This window comes from Salvia hispanica, chromosome 1 (assembly GCF_029641045.1).
Source record: "Salvia hispanica isolate PSC_SH4W2 chromosome 1, Shi_PSC_v1, whole genome shotgun sequence".
In the NCBI taxonomy this organism is placed as follows: Eukaryota; Viridiplantae; Streptophyta; class Magnoliopsida; order Lamiales; family Lamiaceae; genus Salvia; species Salvia hispanica.
The window spans coordinates 55,397,860-55,421,012 of NC_142692.1; positions in this window are offsets into that span (position 1 = coordinate 55,397,860).

The window sequence follows — 23,153 nt, forward strand, 5'->3', positions numbered from 1 at the left end:
GAGTGGACAACCCTAGACGAAAAGGCTCACTCGACCATCATATTGAGCCTGTCTGACGATGTTATCATCGAAGTTGCGGATCAGGAGACGGCTGCTACTCTTTGGGCGAAGTTGGAGAGTCCATACATGACAAAGTCTCTAACCAACAAGTTGCCCTTGAAGCAACGTTTGTTTCGGTTACGCATGCAGGAAAGTACACCCCTTCGGTATCATCTAGAAAATTTGAATAAAATTTTGCTAGATTTGCGTAATGTTGAAGTTAAAGTAGAAGACGAGGATGTTGCTTTAATTTTGTTTGTGTCTCTGCCTGGATCTTACAAAATTTTTGTTGAGTCTTTTATGACTGGAAAGGAAACTCTTTCGTTGGAGGATGTTCGATCTGCTCTCCACATCAGAGAGGATCGTCAACAGGCAACGAGTTCAGCCACAAAAGATCTGCCATCGGGATTATCTGTTACGGGTAAATGACAGAAGAAATTCGGACAGAAGAAACAGAACTCAAAAGGTTCAAAAGGTCCTAAAGGCCCTAAGCCAGATGACATCTGCAGATATTGTAAAGAACCAGGGCATTGGAAGGCTGATTGTCCAAGGATAAAGAAGAAATTGGGCAAGAAGGAAGATGCTAACGGTTCTGCGACTGTGGCAGAAGCTGATGACACAAATTCGGATAACAGCCACACTGTAATAATGTGTGGATTTTGGATTCTGGAGCGTCATATCATCTCTGTCCTCACAGGGAGTATTTCAACACTTATGAGCAGATAGATAGAGGCAATGTTACCATGGCTAACAGTGTTCTCTGCAAGGTGGTTGGCATCGGCTCAATCAGGATTAGGACTCATGATGGGGTCTTCTGCACCTTGAACGATGTTAGGCATGTTCCACAGATGACGAAGAATCTAATATCCCTGAGTACATTTGATGGTAAGGGGTTCAGTTTCAAAGGTGAAGGTGGAGTAATGCGTATATTGAAAGGTTCGAAGGTGGTTCTGACAGCTTTGAAACGGGGTACCTTGTATGTTTGAGAGGTTCCATCGTGGCAAATTTTGCTGATATTGCATCATCCGAGGTTGCAACCAAGGATATGACCAAGCTGTGGCATATGAGGCTCGATCATATGGGAGAACGTGTGAAGCTCTCCTATTTTTCGATTTAGGTTTTTTTTAGACTGCGTGCACAGTAGGGAATAACAAGACTCCTAGGTCCAGTGAATCCACTAGATCACAAGGTCTAGGAACTCACGGATTGTTGGAAGATCTCGGTCGTCGGACACACAGAATACCACTTCAAAAAAAAGCCTTCAACCACGTATACTAAAATTTAGCACAGGGAAGTAGGGATTGATCCCACAGAGATGGATGCGTAATGAACATGCTCATGGATTTGGAAATTATTTTTGGGTTGGCTGCTGCCACACATTTTTTCTTTGGGTTGAGGAAATTAGACTAAACTTGGAATTTAAATCTGTTACGCTAACAGCTAGATCTAGGCAAAAAGAAAGAAATCATGCACGTAAACTGGAAATCGAGACAATCACTAGATCTAAGAAACTATTCTAAATTACCTAGACTTGGGAAATAAACTGACGGTGGGGGCCATGACTGAAAAAGCAGAGTACGGACGAAAAGCTGGAAAAACAACTAACTAAAGTACTAACTAACAACGACATCATCTTCTTCAAATCAAATTGCATCAAAACTCAGCAGAGACAGGTATGAAACGTAATCGGAAAACAAGCAGACTGGAATTAAGCAATTTAGCGAAGAACAATTAGGAACTAAATGGATCTATGGCTACTAGACGAAGTAAAACAGAAAGGAAATAGAAAACTCAAAATCCATGCACAACTTGAATCCCCTGTTCAGATCCGACCTCGAATGCTAAATCCACTCCGGATCCAAGCATCCGACACAACTCCGGCCAAAAACATACCGTAACTACAAAATCGCCAAACAACCTCCGATCAACAACAATACCACAGATCTACAGCCAAATTCCCCAGATCAAGCACAAAATTGACCAAAACAGAGATTAACATGCAACTGCCGAAATAAAACATCCAACAAACAGAATCAACGTAGATCAACACGAGATAAACACCATCATGACAGAAACTAAATGAATGCATAGATAATCTGTAACAACAACAACCAAATTGACTTCCAAAACGCGAAGTTCAAACGAAATAAAGTGTAAAAACAGAATGAAAGTAGATTGTTTCTTCGCCCTTCACGCGGACTTTCTCGGAAGATGAGACCCTTAGAACCCTAAACTACCCCAGAACTCCCATTTCCCAAGTGTGTGTGTTGTGTGTGAGCTAAGAGCAAAATCCGTATATCTTCGTGTGGTGCATGCTCCTTTATTTATAGGCGTTGAAGTGGGGCCCAGCGAGGTATAGATAGTCTTTGTTGCCCTCAGCTATTGACTCCCTTCTTCTAGCCATTCTTTTTCCTTCACTTCTGCTCATTTTCCTTCATTTCCTTCGCTAGTCCGTTTCCTCCAACTTTTCCTGGATCTAGCAATTCTGTCACACACCTGGCTTAAAAACTGTGTTAGACCCAGTGAAATATAGTGCTTTTCACCACATAACCGATGCATGAAATTAGCCTTATCAACATGGCATGAGAATCATGTCGAATCGTGATTTTCTTTCGGGCCATAAGGTGCAGAAACTTGATTTCTGCGAACACTGTGTGTTTGGGAAGCTTCATCGCAACAAGTTTCCAAAGAAGGGTGTTCATCGAACGAAGGGGACACTTGACTACATTTATATTGGATTGTTGGGGTCCCTCACGTGTTGAATCTATTGGAGGACACAATTATTTTGTGTCGATGATTGATGACTACTCGAGAATGACTTGGGTGTTTATGATGAAACATAAAGGTGAGACATTCAAGAAGTTCAAAGAGTGGAAGATTCTCATTGAAAACCAGACTGGGAAGAAGATCAAGCGATTGAGAACAAATAACGGCCTGGAATTTTGTTCGTCTGAGTTCAATGAGTTCTGTAGGAGTGAAGGGATCGTTCGCCATCATACCGTTAGACATACACCACAACAGAATGGTGTGGCAGAACGCATGAATCAAACGTTGTTGGAGAGAGCAAGATGCATGCTCTTCCAAGCAGGTTTGACTAGGAAGTTTTGGGCAGAGGCAGTAAACACGGCTTGTTATCTGATCAACCGTGGACCTCACACTGACATTGACTGCAAGACACCGTACGAGGTATGGTCTGATTCACCTGCAGATTACTCTATGTTGAGAGTTTTTGGGAGTACTGTTTACTATCATGTGAGTGAAGGTAAATTGGAGCCAAGAGCTAAGAAGGGAGTATTTGTTGGTTATGGAGATGGAGTTAAGGGGTACAGAATTTGGTCATCTTCAGAGAGTAGAATTATTCTCAGTCGGAATGTGGTATTTGATGAAAATTTTATGCTTAACTCTACTATGAAGTCTATTGCTACAGAGGATTTGGATGGTGTTGATGAACAGGTGGAGCTACAAGTCACTCATGATGTGAGTGAATCACAACTCCAAGGTGGAGAAGATCAACACACTACTGTTCAAGCCGCCGATACTTCTAGTTCGGATGTTCATCCACAAGCTCGTCAGAGAAGCATTGCTATTGACAGAGCTAGGAGGACAAATGTGAAGCCTCTGTTGAGGTATGGTTTTGAAGATATGATGGCATATGCATTGCAGGTTGCCAATGAGGTCGAAGATGAGCCTTCGGCAGATGAATCACCTACCTACAAGGAAACTGTTTCGGGCAGTGAGCGTTCCAAGTGGCTCGCTGCAATGCAAGAAGAGATAGAATCACTTTTGAAGAACCTGACTTGGGAATTGGTTCCACGGCCTAAGGGGAGAAAGATTGTCACTTGCAAATGGATTTTCAAGAAGAAGGAAGGCACTACACCATATGAGGGCATTAGATACAAGGCTCGTCTAGTTGCAAGAGGGTTCACGCAAAAGGAGGGGGTTGACTATAATGAGATATTCTCACCAGTGGTCAGACACACTTCCATCAGAGTGTTACTTGCGATAGTTGCACATTATGATTTGGAGCTTGAGCAACTAGATGTGAAGACGGCTTTCCTACACGGATTGCTTGAGGAGGATATCTACATGACTCAGCCAGAGGGATTTTTGGTTTCGGGCAAGGAGGATTATGTGTGCAAGTTGAAGAAGTCCTTGTATGGACTAAAGCAGTCTCCGAGGCAGTGGTATAAGAGGTTTGACAGTTACATGATCAAGTTGGGATTCAGCAGGAGTCCGTATGATTGTTGTGTCCATCACAAAAAAGCTGATGATGGTTCTATGGTCTATCTTGTTCTATATGTGGATGATATGCTCATAGCTACGAAGTCGAAGTCTGAAGTACAGAAGCTGAAAGCTCAGCTTAGTGTTGAGTTTGATATGAAGGATTTGGGTGTTGCGAAGAAAATTCTGGGCATGGAGATTTCTAGAGATAGAGAAAAGAGGAAGCTTTCTCTGTCACACAAGAGCTACATTGAGAAGATTTTGTCAAGATTTGGCATGTCTGCATCTAAGGCTATTGATACTCCAAGTGCCACAAACATTCATTTGTCATCTGATCTTGCACCGAAATCCGAAGTTGAGGAGGAGTACATGTCTTGAGTCCCGTACTCTAATGCAGCAGGGAGTTTGATGTACGCCATGGTCTGTAATAGGCCAGATATAGCGCATGCTGTCAGCGTTGTTAGCAGGTTCATGGGAAATCCTGGAAAGGAGCACTGGCAGGCTGTGAAGAGGATCTTTCGTTACTTGAGAGGTACGTCTGATGTTGGTCTCATTTATGGAGGTGATACTCACTGTTTAGTAACTGGTTATTCTGATTCTGACTACGCTAGAGATGTCGATAGTAGAAGATCTATGACCGGTTATGTTTTCACTTTTAGTTGTTATGTTGTTAGTTGGAAAGCAACTTTGCAGGCTGCAGTTACTTTGTCTACTACTGAAGCAGAGTATATAACGTTGACAGAAGCTGCTAAAAAGGGAATATAGTTGCAAGGGCTAGTTGGTGATTGAAAGGTTGGTTTCGCTGTGCGTGTTCAAATAGGAAATAGCAGGTTCCCTAGATCCAGCAAGTCCACCAGATCACTCGGTCTACGAACTCGTGGGTCGCGAGGAATCCCGGTCGTCGGACACACAGAGCACTTTTTCTTTCAAAAACCCTCAACCACTTTACTAAACCTAGTATAGGGAAGTAGGGATCGATCCCACAGAGAAGAATGCGTAATACTCATGTTCAAGGATTTGGGAGTGTTTTTGGTGTTGGCTGTTGCCACGCATTTTCTTGGGTTGAGGAAATCAAAATTAACTTGACTTGGGAACTTTTAAAAAATTCTTAAACTAACAGCTAGACCTAGGAAATAAACCTACTGTGGGGACCATGTCTAAAAAAAAAGCAAGGTACGACTGAAAAGTTGGCAGAATAACTAACTCTCGTACTAACTGACAGTGACATCGTCTTCCACAACCAAAATTGCGTAAAACTTCTTAAGAAAAACAACATGAGCAAAATAAAAACAGAACTACTGACTTGAAATTAAATTTATGCATAATAAACGAAGAACTTAACAGATCTGCATACCCTAGACGAAGTAAAATAGAAATCAAGAAGAAAAACAGAATCTATCGAACAACTATCTTTCCACACGTCGAATCCAACCTCAGACGCTAAATCCACTCCGGATCCAAGCGTCCGACATGAACTCCAAACAACAGAAACCCTCCATCACGTCAGATTTAAGCCAGGAACTCCGAATACTCAAACAACCACAGATCTGTCACCAAATTCCATATCAAACACCTCAACATCAAAATAAACAGAGATCGACATAACATTTGAAGAAATAAACTAACAGCAGAGAGATCTATGCAAATTGACTTGAAATTTAACTGCTAAACGCAGATCAACAAACGGTAAAACAAATAAGCATCATCATCATCAAGGTCGACTCCCAAAAGTGAAGTTCGACGGTAAAAACAAGCGAAACAACTTAAATTAAAGGTAATTGTATCTTCGCCCTCACTCGGACGGTGTTGCCAACCACGAAATTTCTAAAAAGTAACCTTCCATTCCCAACTACCCCAGATCTATTTCCAAGTGTGTGTAAAGTGTGTGAGCTAAGAAGAGTGAAAAATTTCTCTCCCATTTGTGTTGCATGCTCTTCTATATATATATAGGCGTTTGAGTGGGCCCAGCAAGGTATAGATAAGACTTTGTTGCCCTCAGCTGTAGACTCCTCTGTCACGCCAATTTTCCTTGTAAATCCTGCTCACTTCGTTCCTTTCCCTCGCTAGACCATCTCCTTCATTACTTCCTTGATCTAGCGATTTTTTTTACACACCTGGCTTAGGAAACGTGTTAGACCCAGCAAATTATAACATTTTTCGCACATTACCGATGCATGAAATTAGCCTTATCAGTGATCTTGGTTTACATCAAGATCAAGCTGTTGTGTTCTGTGACAGTCAAAACGCTATTTGTTTAGCCAAGGATCAAGTCCATCATGAAAGGACTAAGCATATTGATGTGAGGTATCATTTTCTAAGAGATGAGAAGAGGATTGAGGTGAAGAAAGTAGGTACTGCTGATAATCCTGCTGATATGTTCACCAAGTCAGTCCCGCAGAGCAAGTTCCAACATTGTTTGGACTTGCTTAATGTCATGAGCTGTTAGTTGCCCGTGGAGGGCAAATCTGAGGCAAGAATGGAGAAGTTTGTTCGTCTGGTGTTATGATGATGCGTCCGCAAGGGAGAATTCAAGTCAAGGTGGAGATTTGTTAGTATGTCTTGAATTTGTATAGGATTAGGTTTCCTAATTGGGATAGGATTATGTTTCCTAGGCCCAGTCTGTCTAATGTGTGCCTATATATATGGGAGTAGAGCACATAATCCTGTGATCTGAGATCTGACAGATCCAATCTGTATCTGAAAACCGCAGTCATAATACAATTTGTTCTCCGTTCTTGCCCGTGGACGTAGCCACACAACGTTGGTGAACCACCTAAATTTTGTGTCTACTTACGTTCTTTTGTTTCTCGATTCACAATTGCCCTATTTGTCATAACATAGCTCAAACTCATATGAGCCTAATATTCTTTTCCCTCCCTTTTTTTAAAAAACCTTTCTGAAGCCCTACACTAGCCAATGGTGAGACCTCTCCAGTCAACCCTTCATTTCAGTTTCCCCCCTCGCCTTCATCATGGCGGCCACCTTCTAAGAGTCGCATCCAAACTCCACGTTCCTCTGTGGGCTTTCTCAGCATCTGCTCGTTCCTCTGTTGTTGGTTAGTTGTGCCGACCAATATTTCTCCAGTAGCCTTTGTGGGCTTGTTAGTGCCTACACCAACGGCTCTTTACAGCCTTCTCGCTGCTACCTTTCCACATGATCTCATTGTACCCTGCTTCCTTTGTCGTCTCCTTTAAACTGTTTCTTGGTAATGGCCTTCTCAACCTTTCTTCTCCTCGATAAGCAGGCTTCACATCCTCTCCATTCACTGCCTTCTCCGGCGGACATACATTTGGAGAGGGATTGTTCGATCGGGTACTTTTCTTCTCCCCCTCGGCCGGACAAACCGAGGAATCATTCCCTGTTTTCTTCTCTTGGCTGCAGCTGAGTGACACCGCTCCATCAGTGACCACCAACAAACTCTTTCCCTTTTTGGCATCTCCATCTTGAAGACTCTTGATCTCTTGGTTGGCTGCTACATTCTCGACAGCCTCGGCTCTTCTTTCGGTGGTACACACTGACCTGCTCTCTTCTTGGCATTCTTCTAGGCGCGATGAATCGTTTGGCAGTGTTTGTCGTCTCCCCTCGCCGGACGATTCATCAAATTCTCTTCTTCCATTTTTTGTGTTTGTAAGATTGTGAAAGTTTGCTTGGTTGGTTCTTTCTGAGGCTATCGAGGTGGAGACTCGTTCTCTTCCATGACTGCTCCTTTGCAGCCTTCTTCTACATCCGTGGCGGCTCCTCCACTGACTCATAGGTATAAACTTTGGCTAGCACTTAGTATTCAGCTTGGCCACCTTGACTCTCCAGGCTTGCTTTCTCGGAGCTTCTCCTGTCAGCAACCAGTTCCACAACCCCCTCTTCCAAGTGACAGCCTCATTTCCAAGTTTTACTCCCAATTATTTGAGAAATTAAAATTCCAAAATTGGAGTCTAATAAGCCAAACGAGTAGCGTCTCTTCTACTCATCTCCTTTTTTTTCTCAATTCGCCAAAACAGTGGCCTTGTGAGGTCACCCCCTCTGATTTTCCCATCGCCTTTCTCGCATCGATTTCATGACCGTGGTTCGCGTGAGGCGTCTAGCGCTGCCGCTTTTTCACTCAGGGCAAACGATTCACCGCCGTTGCCAGCGCTGCTCAGCCGCCAACATTGCTTCTCGCTGCTGCCATCTCCACCACTGTCGTTCGTTTGTAAAGCAACAGCCTCGTTATCGCCAGCGTTCATCACTGTCGGGGTTCTACAGCCGTAGCCATCGCCTTGCGCTACCTCTCGCCGTCTCAATTCCTACCGCGGTGTTGTTGTTGTTTAATCTCGTTGTTTCCTCGCCATGGTCGGGCTTCGCCGTTGATGCCCATTCGAAATTCTACCGGCGAGAACTCACTGTCGTTGTCTCGGTCCAGCCATGCACCACCGTCGTTTACAACGCCACCACCGCCAGCCTCAGACGCGGTCGCTGCCATTGCCTTCGTGACGTTGTTTCCGTCAGATCTTGCTATGCCATCACTTTGTTGGTGAAGAGCTTCCTGGTTGGGCAAAGTTTCAGCCTCATGCTAACTGCAGAGCCTCCCCCTTCATTGATGTTTTACCGATAGGATTTTTGCTTGCCTTTTTTTTTTGATATAGAGACAGAGATCGATCCATGCAAGGAATCGAACCTGCTCTGATACTATGTTGAAAAGTAAAATGCGGAAAATAAAACTCAAGAACTCTTGAAGGCTACATTTTGATTGATTTTGAATTGTTCTTTGAGATACATTTTACATAGGTATTTATAGGACTCTAGATATAAATATACCTAGAAACTATAATATTGGAACTCTATATTATAAATGTTATCCACTTCCAAAGATTGGGACACCTTTTCTTCCCAACATACTTGGGACACTTCAATTTATCTTTCCAACAAACTCTTTTAATGTTGGAAGGTTACAAATATTGGCCTAACTGCTGCCCTCTGCATATCTCTGTGAGCGAACTAAGATTGCTCAAAATGAACCTAGTTGTTCTTTTAATCTTCAACAATTTTTTGGTTGAATGGTTTGTCGTGGTTGTTGGAATATTCCCCTGGTTACCTTGACACCGCACCATCTGTTGAAGGGTTTTTCTCATATTTGTTCCACCATCTTCAACATATTTATCCTTTACTGCACAAAGAAAAAAAATCACAAAATCAACACAGATTACAATATGAAAAACAAACCAAATTCATCACATCATCAAAATCTCATCAAACCAAATTCAACACCAAATCAGCAGAACGGAAACAAGCAACACAAATATGGTTTTCATCAAAATTAGAAAAAAAAAATCGTGAATCAACAAAAATATGGGTAGACAATGGACACAAATCCAAAAAAAATTAAACAAAAAATAAATCAACAATGATTTTAGAATCAGCATAGAATCAACATGATTTCAATGCAACAATGCTTTTAGAATCAACAAAGAATCAATACTATTTCAACACGATTTCAACATAGTTTCAACACAAAATTATACCGCAGCAGATGAATATCAGCAAAGAATCAACATTATTTCAACACGATTTCTACATAATTTCAACACAAAATTCAACCGCGGCAGACGAAAAGAGCCAACACAATTTCGTCCCAAAAAAACAACAGCAGAACAAGAGAATAGACGATTCAGCACGAAATTCATCATCCACAAAGCATCAATGCAATTTCAACACAAAATTCGATATCAACAAAGTGTCAAGGATTCAACATAAAATTCAATATTAATAAAGATTCAATGCCACTTCAACACAAAATTCAACATGCTTCAAAGGCGCAGTGTCAGCACAAAATTCCAGCAATTTCTTCTCCCCCGCGTTCTCTCAACATGATTTTTTTTCAACATCAACAAAGATTCAACGAGGCAGAAAATCTCACTTTTCGAGGACTCAGCCGGATGTTGCACCGGTTTTTGCCTCCGCGAACTCATTGCAATTGACGTCGCTGCTTCGTTGATGCTTCACAAAAGAGGGTTGGAATGAGGGAGAAGAACTGAATAGAAAGAGGGTTTGGAAGAGAAAGAGGGTTTGGAAGAAAATGAGGATTGTCGTCGCTCCTTCGTTGATGCTGGGTTTTTGCCGCCGCTGGTTTTTGTGAAAATCTCAATTTACGTGAATAGTGGAAGAGAAAGAGGGTTGGAATGAGGGAGAAGAATTGAAGTGGTTTTAATTACGTGAATAGTGGAAGGAGAGAGAACGATAATATCGGGATTACATAATTATTGATTCACCGTTTCATGAAAATGTCTTTTATATCCTTTGTTGCTAGATTTATAGAATTTATTGATATTTTTAAATGATAACATTATAATCGTTGATTAGTAATATTTAGCGGTTAGGATTAAAGTTTTGAGTTTTCATTATATATATGGTTTTCGTAATATCACCACCCTATATATATATATAGAGTCATATATATATATATATAGAGTCCTATTAACCACAAATCCACCCTTAAAGATCGAACTAGAGACCAAATTAGGGCCACTCATTTTTCTTAATCTTATGGTTATGATTAATTTACAATTAATTTAATATTTTATTAAATAAAAATGTTTTTTTTTATTTTTTAGAATTTTTTATTTTTTTTATTTTTTTTTAATTTTTTTTTATTTTTTTTTAATTTTTTTAAAAAAAAAATTATTTTTTTTTATTTGATAAAAACTTGCTGGAGTAAATAATGAACTATATTCACTACATAATGAACTAAATGAATGTATGTTATGAACTTATTACTTCATTCAGTCGTGCTATTACTTTATTCCGTTAGTTTATTACTTCATTTATTCATGTTATTACTTCATTCTATTAGTTTATTACTTCATTCTGTTAGTTTATTACTTCATTCAGTCATGGTATTACTTTATTCCATTAGTTTATTACTTCATAATGTGTTATGACATAATTATCTTTCAGTTGGGTTTAGGGTTATTACTTCATTCCGTTAGTTTATTACTTCATTCAGTCATGTTATTGTTATGAGCTTATTACTTCATTCAGTCGTGCTAGTACTTCATTCCGTTAGTTTATTACTTCATTTATTCATGTTATTACTTCATTCTGTTAGTTTATTACTTCATTCCGTTAGTTTATTACTTCATTCAGTCATGTTATTACTTCATTTGAATAAAAAAATTTAAAAAAAATTAAATTTTTTAAAAAAAAAATTAAAAAAGTTTTTATTTAATAAAATATTAAATTAATTCTAAAGTAATCATAATCATAAGATAAAGAAAAATGAGTGGCCCAAATTTGGTCTCTAGTTCGGTCTTTAAGAAGGGTTCGACATTGACACACCTATATATATATATATATATATATATATAGAGAGAGAGAGAGAGAGAGAGTTGTGATCAATGTCGAACCAATTTTAAAGACCGAACTAGAGACTAAATCTGGGCCATTAGATCTAGTTTTTTTTGATGAGATGTGCTGCTGTGAAAAATTTTTCGGCTTCATTACAAGCCCATTTTACTTCATTATATAGGTTTATTACTTCATTCTGTACTTCAAATGCTTCTACACATCCTTCATTCCAATAATTTATTACATTATTCCATGTGTTTATTAAACCATATTAGCGCCATGGCGTTGGTGATAGATATTGTAGAGAGAAAGAACGGCACGCGACGGCGAAACCACATTTACGTACTGGAATGAAGTAAAAACCTACTGGAATGAAGTAAAAACCTACTAGAATGAAGTAATAACCTACTAGAATGAAGTAATATATTCTGGAACGAAGTTAAATCTTCGTAACATGTTAGTATGACTTATTTACCTTCAGATGAATTAAAATAGGCTCGTGATGAAGGCGAAAATAATATATAAATTTCTGTATTTTATCCATAAAAAACTAGATCTAAAAGTCCAAATTTGGTAGGGTTCGGTGGTTCGGTCTTTAAGAGTGGATTTGTGGATAATGGGACTCTATATATATATACGATTCCATGAATACGTTAACAAAATTTAGCATTGACATTGTATATGTATTATATTAACATATTATGTTAGCTATGTTGATATTAAACTACTTCTTCAAAAAAAAAGAAAAAATCAAGATTTTTTTTTTTCAAATTTTGATTTTGGAACATATGCAAGTGAGATATCGTTAGAATCCTTATTATAAAGTTATGTTTAATTTGATATATGTTGTATGAAAAAATAATATAAATTGAGATAGTTATATACATTTAAAGTTTTGAGATATTTTTTAAAAATTAGTTATAACTAATTTGTTGTTAATTGGCATAAATTGACATTTATTGTTCACTGTATTGGAAGTCGAACCTGAATGATCTTGGTCTTTGATTTGAAGATCTAAAATCTATCGTTTAATTATAGTTAGCAACTTAAGGGTAAGTTTTAACGCGCATACCATGTTTCTTGAAACCAAATCCTTCATCTTAAAGACTAAGTATTATATTAAATAATTTTATGCATTTAGTGTTCCAACAAATTATTATACTATTAGATTGACAAAATATTGAACAAGTGACGAAATTGTTTTTGGCTCATTTTGTTTGTTTGAGGCCGATCGCAATAATGGCAAAATAAAGCTTTTAAATTATAATTAGTTTCATATATCTTCTTGCTTTTCACAGTTACTGTTATTTGATTTTTCCAAGTAGTATTATCTTGCTATAATTCGAAACATGAAAAATAGAACAAAAAACATATTTATGGGACCGTGATTACTAATTTAAGGGGAAAACGAAATAGATTTATTGGTGAAACTAAAACGTGCTTATGACATTCATGTTCAACTTTATCAAGACAAATAAACAAATTAAAATTTTGAGACCATTTTACCGAAAAGAATATATATGATTGGAAAAGATTTTCATCCCAATTATTGAGATTTATCTGACTAATAATTCATTGGTCCACAACTCCACTACTACAAAAGCATGATGTTTTATGGCCCTGCATTTTTGTTCAACAGTTTAGTCGAGATGCATATCATTTCTCCAAGCAAAATACAAGCTGGTATAGAATGCACCTCTTTTATAGAAAAAAAATTATGTAACCCTGATATCATATAGGTACAAACTTTATTTGAAGATGTGCTTCAATATGTCATATAATGTGGGGTTGAAAACGAATTGTGTGTATCACATGCTTTCTGACATTGTACATTACACATGTGAGGGCATATCATGGCTTATACTATCAGATAATTAAGTGCAAAATACCTTCTGTTTTTTGGAATATAATGGGATTTGAGAATATCACAGCGGATCCAAAAATAAGGTTGCCTGATAATGACTTTGTATCAGTTGTTGTAAATTTCCCCCAGATTTATAATAAATCGTCATGTCAAGCATATTTATTCACATAATATATACAACAGAAAAATTATATGATTTCAGATTTGAGATTCAACCGTATGAGTTATTTAAGAGACTCAATATTAAGCAGCTATTTTAATAAAAGACGATTTTTAGGATATACTTAAAGAGTTTCACTAATTAAAAAAATTCTTGAAAATAAGTGAAGATACCATATAGAATTTTTTATTTATTGAGAAACTAAATAGAAAATAAAGAGTCTTATATTCTTTATAAATATAAGTTAAGATTATGGCCCTAGACGTAAGAAGAACTGTTCCATATTTCTATATTCTCTTTACTGTACATTGATAAGAACATATTTTATTTGCTCTATAGTTTAGGCTCATAGTTAATCATTATAGAAATTCATAATGATTTCATTCTATTACTTGTTGTGTTATTAGAGTCATTTTATTATTAATTTTTTAACAATTGAAAAAATGAGGATTTTTTTTTGTTTTTGTTTTCTAAATCCATAAAATCTACCATTTGTGTGTTATGAACTTGTTTGACTCTCTCTTAATGATGAATTGATCATTCATTTTATGATAATTACTTTTGGTTGTTTAAAACAAACTCTAAATTGAGTCAATTACTTTATGGGACGGGACGATAAGGGACAACCGATGTGGATTGCCTTTGACTATTATTTTCTAAACTATGCTCTATGTTCATTAAATATGAAATATTTGGTTTTGGGCACGAGATTTTATGTAGCACTATTTTTTGTGAGTTAATGAAGACATTAAGAGAGAGGAAAAAATAGAGAGAGTGTTGTTTCCACTTTTAAAAACGTTTCATTTTTAATAAGAAAACCCAAAAAGGAAAACGTTTCATTTTTAATGGGACATAGAAAGTATCTATTACATATCGATTTTATTTTTGCATACAAGCATCTAGTAAAATCACTGTAATAAGTAAAGAAAACCATAAGATGCATTTATTTCTATTTTTGTGATTAAGAAGTACTCTTTCGTCCCATAATAGATGTCACTTTTTCTTTGTAGGTTGTCTCGCAAAAATGTCGCATTTCTTATTTTGGAAAAAAAAATCTCTCTCACAATATAACTATACTATTTTTTCTCTCTACTTAACACACAAAATAATCAATATCATAAAAGGAAAATATTTCTTTTGGGTACGAAATTTAAAAAAAATTATGTTTTGAGAGTTAACTAGAGACGTAATGAAAAGAAAGTTATCATTATTTGTCAAAAAGGAAATTACACATTTTAAGTGGCACATTTAAAAAAATACGAATCTCGTATGGTGGGATAGAGGTCGGAGGGAGTATTATTTATCTAATGCATGTTTGTTTCTATTGGCATGTACGACATATTACTAATTGTAGTTAACTAATGTTAGGGGGTGGAACTAATGAATAGCAAGAAGTAGAGGGACCAAACTGCAAATGAGGATAAAAGGCATTTGGGGGTTTTGTTCTTTGTTCTTTGGCAAAATTGTCGTTGATGATTCTAACAACCAAGCAGTTGGGAGGTTGTGAGAGATCAGTCAGTTATGGGAGAGCTCAATCAGTTGAGGCTTGAGCTTAATCAAGATATAAAAGGAGAGCAGCTCATTCCTCTGCAGCAGTTGAGAAGTAAGATTCACTTTCTTTGTGAGACTCAAATTGTGTTCTTTCTGGGATTGTATTGAGCGCATAGTATGAGTTTGAGTGATCTTGTTCTAGTTTCGTATAGCTGTGATTCTTGTATTCCTTGGTGTGATTGAATAAAAATTTAGATCGTCTTCTCCGTGGATGTAGGTCTTACGGCCGAACCACGTAATTCCCTTTTGTTCTCTCTTTTCTATTCTGAGTTCATCCTTGCTGATTGTTCTTTATTGCAATTGGTGTTTGGGTATTCTGAAAATCGGAGCTTGTTCCACAAATTGGCGCCGTCTGTGGGAATTGAGAGGATCTACCGATTGCAAAGTCGACCGCAAAGTTCGATTTGGAGAAATTCACAGGGAAAAATGATTTTGGGCTTTGGAAGCTCAAAATGAAGGCAGTCATGATGCAGCAGGGTCTTTGGGAAATCTTGAAGGGAGCGAATGATGGCAAGCCTGATAAAGAAGATGAGAAGGCAACCGTCAAGCACCAAGAACTCCAAGATAAGGCTTATAGTACTCTGATTCTCAGTTTAAGCGACAGAGTATTGAGGGAGGTCTCCAAAGAAGAGACTGCAGCAGAGGTATGGGCTAAGCTTGAGTCACTATACATGACCAAGTCTTTGGCAAATCGGCTCCACTTGAAGCAGAAGCTTTTCACATTCAAGATATCAGAAGCTAAAAGCATTCTTGAGCAGTTAGAGGAGTTTGGTAAATGCGTGGATGATTTGGAGATGATTGAGGAGAAGATCAAGGATGAAGACAAGGCCTTAATGCTCCTCAACTCACTTTCCAGCTGCTATGAACAATTCAAAGATGCCATTCTTCTGGGAAGAGATTCTAAGGTGACTTATGAAGAGGTTTATTCAGCTCTGAAGTTGAAGGAAATCCAAAAATCTGGCACAAGATCAATAGATACTGCTGCTGAAAGTTTGAATGTGAAAGCAGACTCCAAGAAACTTGGCAAGAAGAAGTCTGCAAAGAAACAACAATCTTGGAAGGATAAGCAAAGTGAAGGCAAGGAAACTAGATCTTGCCATCATTGCAAGAAGTCGGGCCATATTAAGAAGGACTGCTATGCCTGGAAAAGAAAGCAGGCTGAAAATGAGAAGAAAACTGACACAGCTGATGTAACTGAAGAGATGGAAACTGGGCAGATTATGAATGTCGTTGATAAGGGAATTTTGCATTCTTGGATCATGGATTCAGGCTGCAGTTTTCATATAACATCAAATAAAAGTTGGTTTATGGATCTTGAAGCAGCTGAGGGGTCAGTAACACTGGGAAACAATCACACTTGTGAAGTGAAAGGTATAGGATCAGTGAAGATGAGAATGTTTGATAGTTCAATCAAGATTCTGTCAGAAGTTAGATATATTCATGCTGTAAAGAGGAATCTTATCTCTTTGGGAACACTAGAGAGAAAGGGCTTTAGTTTCTGTTCTGTTGGTGGAAAGATGCAAGTTTCAAAGGAAGGTGTCATCTACATGAAGGCAGAAAGGGTAAATAGCCTTTATTATCTTGATGCAGAGGTTATTACTGATCAGTTGAACATTACTGAGAGAATTGACAGAAGAGTTTGGCACATGAGGCTGGGACATGTTGGAGATGCAGGCATGAAGGAATTGGAGAAGAGGAAGTTTATTTCTTCCCATGATGCAGGCCCTGATGATAGCATATCCGGATGTGAAGAATGTATACTGGCCAAAAGCAAGAAGCTCACATTTCCTCAAGCCAAACACAGTTCAAAGGCTCCACTGGACTATGCACACAGTGATGTTTGGGGTCCGGCACAGACACAAAGCATAGGTGGAGGCAGGTACTTTCTTGCCATTATAGATGACTATTCTAGAAAGTTGTGGTTGTATGTGATGAAAGAGAAGTCAGAAGCATTTTCTAAGTTTCAAGAGTGGTGCAATGAAGTAGAATCTGAAAAAGGATGCTCTCTTAAATGTTTGAGGACATACAACGGCTTAGAATTTTTGTCTTCAGAGTTTGATCAATATTGCAAGAAAAAGGGGATCAAGAGGCACAGAACCGTGCCAAGCAACCCACAACAGAATGGGGTAGCTGAGAGGGCAAACAGGACCATTTTGGAGAGGTTGAGATGTTTACTTTTCTCTTCTGGAATGCCCAAGAATTTCTGGGCAGAAGCAGCGGCTACAACTGCTGTGCTAATAAACAAATGCCCTTCATCTGTTTTGGATTTTGACACACCGGATATGAGGTGGTATGGATCTAAAGGGGATTATGATAAACTGAGAATATTTGGCTGTAGAGCTTATGCTCATGTGAAGCAGGGAAAGCTTGAAGCTAGGGCCCTCAAATGTGTGATGTTGGGATACCAAAGGGGAGTGAAGGGATATAGGTTGTGGTGCACAGAGCCGGGCAACAACAAAGTTATAATCAGCAGAGATATAGTTTTTAAGGAGCAAGAAATGCCATATTTGAAGAAGGTAGCAGACAGTACTCAAGTTGAGGTGGAGACTTCTGATAGATACAGAGAGCTGGCTGAAGAAGAAATGCCTGAGAGTGAAGTTAGTCCAGCAGATACTCAGAATATGGAAACTCATACTGGAGTACCTGATCAGCCAATGTTCACCAGAGAAAAGTCTAAGAGAAAGATCAAGCTACCAGCCAAGTATAGTGACTATGATATGATGTATTATGCACTTGCTATTGCTGAAAAAATCGAATATCACGAGCCCTCCAGTTATAAAGAAGCTGTCAGAAGTCATGAAAAGGATAAATGGTTGAGAGCTATGCAAGAGGAGATAGATTCTCTATATAAGAACAGAACATGGATTTTAGTTCTGAGGCCTTCAAATCAGAGAGAGCAGTGGGGTGTAAGTGGATATTCAAGAAAAAGGTTAAGCTTTCCAGAATGATAACATAAGGTTCAAGGCTAGATTGGTTGCAAAGGGGTTTACTCAGAAAGAGGGAATTGACTACAATGAGATTTTTTCCCCAGTAGTTAAACACAGCTCAATCAGAATCCTCTTGGCCATTGTGGTTCAGAAAAATTGGGAACTTCACCAACTTAATGTAAAAACAGCCTTTCTCCATGGAAAGCTTGAAGAAACAATTTACATTGAACAGCCCGAAGGTTTCATCAGGCCTGGAGATGAAGGAAAAGTTTGCCTACTCAAGAAGAGTCTCTACGGTTTGAAGCAAAGTTCAAGGCAGTGGTACTTAACTTTCAATGATTATATTCTAAAGATTGGTTTTGAAATGTCTAAGTATGACAACTGTGTGTTCATTAAGAAGAAGAATGGATCTGTTGTGGCCTACTTATTGCTCTACGTCGATGATATGTTAGTCTCTGCTGCAACTGTAGTTGAAGTCCAGGAAATCAAAGACCAGCTGAGGGTTCAATTTGAAATGAAGGATCTGGGCTGTGCAAGAAGAATCCTCGGGATGGATATTGTAAGGGACAGAGAAAAAGGAAGGCTTTGGCTTACTCAGAAGGACTACATCAGCAAAGTTCTCAAGAAGTTTCAGCTTGATAGCTCAAAACCAGTTACTGTTCCATTGGCACAACAATTCAAGTTGAGTGCCAGTTAGAGCCCGGACACAGATGCAGGGAAGAGAGAAATGGAAAGAATTCCTTACTCCAGCATTGTAGGAAGTATCATGTACACCATGACATGCACTAGACCAGACTTGAGCCATGCCATTAGTGTTGCTAGTAGATTCATGGCTAATCCTGGAATGGAACATTGGCATGCTCTTAAATGGATTTTGAGATACATGAAAGGAACAGTTGATCATGGGATTGTGTTCGAGAAGCATGAGGGTGGAAGAAAGGAGCCTTTGATAGGGTTCTGTGATTCGGATTATGCAGTAAGCTTAGACACCATAAAGTCTCAAACCGGCTATGTCTTTTGTCTCTATGGGAGTGCTGTCAGCTGGAAATCTTGTTTGCAGTCAGTGGTGGCTTTATCCACTACGGAGGCTGAATACATAGCATTGACTGAAGCAGTGAAAGAGAGTTTTTGGCTTAAAGGGATTCTCTCTGATTTTGGCATTGAGCAGCAGTCTGTAGAGGTAAATTGTGATAGCTCAAGTGCCATCTGCTTGACTAAGCACCAGACTTTCCATGAGAGGAGTAAGCATGTAGATGTGAGACTCCATTTCATCAGAGATGAGGTCAGTAAAGGTTCTGTAAAGATAGCCAAGATCTCAACCGAAGACAATGCAGCAGACATGTTTACAAAGACTTTGCCCAGCTCCAAACTTAAGTTGTGTATGGAGCTGATCAACTTGGTTCAACAGTAGTGAAGGGTGATTAGAGAAGATGGCCTGAATCTATTCAATAGCTCCAAGGTGGAGATTTGTTAGGGGGTGGAACTAATGAATAGCAAGAAGTAGAGGGACCAAACTGCAAATGAGGATAAAAGGCATTTGGGGGTTTTGTTCTTTGTTCTTTGGCAAAATTGCCGTTGATGATTCTAACAACCAAGCAGTTGGGAGGTTGTGAGAGATCAGTCAGTTATGGGAGAGCTCAATCAGTTGAGGCTTGAGCTTAATCAAGATATAAAAGGAGAGCAGCTCATTCCTCTGCAGCAGTTGAGAAGTAAGATTCACTTTCTTTGTAAGACTCAAATTGTGTTCTTTCTGGGATTGTATTGAGCGCATAGTGTGAGTTTGAGTGATCTTGTTCTAGTTTCGTATAGCTGTGATTCTTGTATTCCTTGGTGTGATTGAATAAAAATTTAGATCGTCTTCTCTGTGGATGTAGGTCTTACGGCCGAACCACGTAATTCCCTTTTGTTCTCTCTTTTCTATTCTGAGTTCATCCTTGCTGATTGTTCTTTATTGCAATTGGTGTTTGGGTATTCTGAAAATCGGAGCTTGTTCCACAAGTATAGTTAATTAATATCGATAAATTAAATCGAGTGAAGGCAAACAGTATGTACTTCATCATTATACTCTTTTACTTTAGAATTTACTGAAATATGACTCTCAATTTAGCAATGCACGCTATCGATGCAGCAATGCCATATTTTAAAGTATAACCAAAGCAATACGAAAACATTATTAATTTATAGTCAATATTGTACGTCGTATCAGAGGATGAGTAATAAATTTAATAGAGTTACGTTCAAAATTGTTGCTGGGACATAATGGCCCATGATTATATTGTTTGGACAAGATTAGAAGTTTGCAGATATAGCTAGGGCCCTAAAGCTTGGCTTATAGTAATTTTTATTTTTAGCCAGCTTGGAATTGAAATACAGTTAGACGAATAATTGTTGCAATTATATTCGAGAATATCATCATAAAATATTATGGAAATAAATTAAACAGACCACGTGTGACCATCAAGATTTGTAATAGACTAGTAGTACTACGAATCATTGTTTGACAGGACCCTTCGCCTGTGACAAAAGCCCCATTATAAGTGGGACTGTGTATCTTACTTCACTATTTACTTTTCATTTTAACTTAGCTTTATTCTTTTTATATTTTATTAAAAATTAAATATTTTCGCTTTAGAAATTTCTAATTAAAAATTAAACTATTCCTAAAATAAAAAAATATATATAGTATAACTAATTTACAGTAATAAAAATTGATAAATTTATGTCTATATGTTGATATTTAAATTTACGTGTTGTATTGGTATAATTATGTCTTTGTATTGATAATTTTAATACATAAATTGAAAAGTATTAGCTATTACTGTAAAAAAGTATTACCCTAACGCGACCCTTTCGCTCATGATTTAAAAAGTCATTTCTAATTGGGTAGGGTTTAATAAATTGTTTAACTTTTTTGACAAAATTAAGTGAAAAAAAAATTAAGTTTTCTCAGTTTTTTTATGAATTCCAAATAAAAATAGTAGAACGTGGAGTCCACATATTAAAAAGGAGAAAAATATATAAATATTTAAATCGTGGACGTTCCAAAATGACAGAATATATCCTTATATTATAGACGGATGAAGTATATTCAAAAAAGTGAACTACAAAAATGTTTCCTGAACTTTGTGTTTCGCACGTCAGTAGTCCTAGGACTTTAAAAAGACCCCGGTAAGTCCCTGCAATAATGTGTAATCACATTTGTTGTACTTTTTGACTATTTATCCCAAAATTCCACCGAAAGTGTCCCAAGGCATGGAGGACATTTTTGGACTTTAATAAAAATGAGATAATTGAAAACTAGATACTCCCTCGTCTCATCTCAAGTGATTGACTGTTTTTCGGCACGTGTTTGAGAAAAATGATACTCCCTCCGTCCCAGAGAAGATGTCATACTTGGAAAATGACACGGGATTTTAGGAGATGTTATTTTGTGTGTTAAGTGGTGAGAGAAAATATAATTTTATAATTGATGTGAAAAGGAACTTTTTCCAAAAAAGGAAATGTGACATCTTTTGTGGGACAAACTAAAATGGAAAGTGTGACATCTTTTGTGGGACGGAGGGAGTAATAAATAGTTAAAGTGAAGATAAAGTAAAATAATTAATAGAATAATGTATATATGACTTTCTTCTATATTATTCTATCTCTTACTTTACTTTCTCTCCACTTTAACAATTTATTATCATCTTTCCAAAACAACGGCCAAAAAGAAAGCAGTCACTTGAGTTGGGACTGATGGAGTATGATATTTTATTTCACTCTAGTATTGGGTGTGATATTTTGTTATAGTTTGAGTGCCTGAAATTAACTTTTTCAATCATTTTAGGTCAAATACTTTTTTTCTCTTTTCTCTTAAACTTTTAGAATGTAAAAATATTAAAATAAAAAATACTATGAAATAATTATTTATATTAATTATAAAATTTAAATCATAAATTTAATTATCAAAATGACTTTATCAACTCTTTTCAATAAATTAATTTTCCATCGAATATTGCACGACTTTCATCTTCTCGTATTTGTATACGTCCGTTTTTAAATCATTTTTTTCTTTTTTTGAATTTCTTTTTTACTTTCTTTCTTATTTTTATATGATTAATTTTTTAGTATGTGTTTTATTTTTAACTATCACATTTAGTTAGTACAAGTTATTTAGGTAATTAAATTTTAATTTTTAATATTAAAAAATAATCGAATCACAATCAAAATTAAATTAAGCTACAAGTTATTTTGACAATTAAATTTATAATTTAAATATTTATAATTAATATATTTAAGAAGTTCATAGTATTTTTTATTTGAGTGAACTTCAAAAATGGTCCCTGGACTATGGGTTTATCTCGCCCATAGTCCCTGGACTTTAAAAATATCGTCAGTAGTCCCTGGACTGAGGATTTATCTTGAAATTGGTCCTTTTGGCTTTTTTTGGTAGGAAACTGCCTTTTTGGGGGGTTTGGGCAATTTGGTCTTTTTACAATTTTAACATTTTAAATATGATATTATTTCAGTTATGTACTAAATTTGATATTATTTAAAAATTATCATTCTTCTTCCATTTTGTCATCATTCACTTTGTTTTTTTATTTCAATATTAGATTTAATTTTATAAAATTAAATTTTAAATTTCAATTTTTAAATATCAATAATTTTTTTTTAATTAAAACTATTAATTCGGGGACAGTATAAATATTGATTAAAACTATCAATTTTTGTTATTTAATATAATATTCAGCTGAATTAAAGAAGTACAAAAAAATAATATTAATCATGATGGAAAAATAAGAGTTATTCTATTTAGCTTTCGTTCGGTCGTTGTAATTGCTTGTGATTGAATATTATGAAGTTGACTAAAAATTTGATCCTACTAAATTTTTTTTATATATGAGTATTTTGTTTAAATTTTCTAGTAAATTTGATTGTTTTCAAATTAATAAACGAAAATTATATCAGTCTTACATTAGATGCATATTTATTTCAGAATAAATCGTGTTATATGATCTATTTATGATTAAAGCTACTCCCTCCGTCTGGCATTAGGAGTCCCGGTTGAGTTGAGTGCGGATTTTAAGAAATG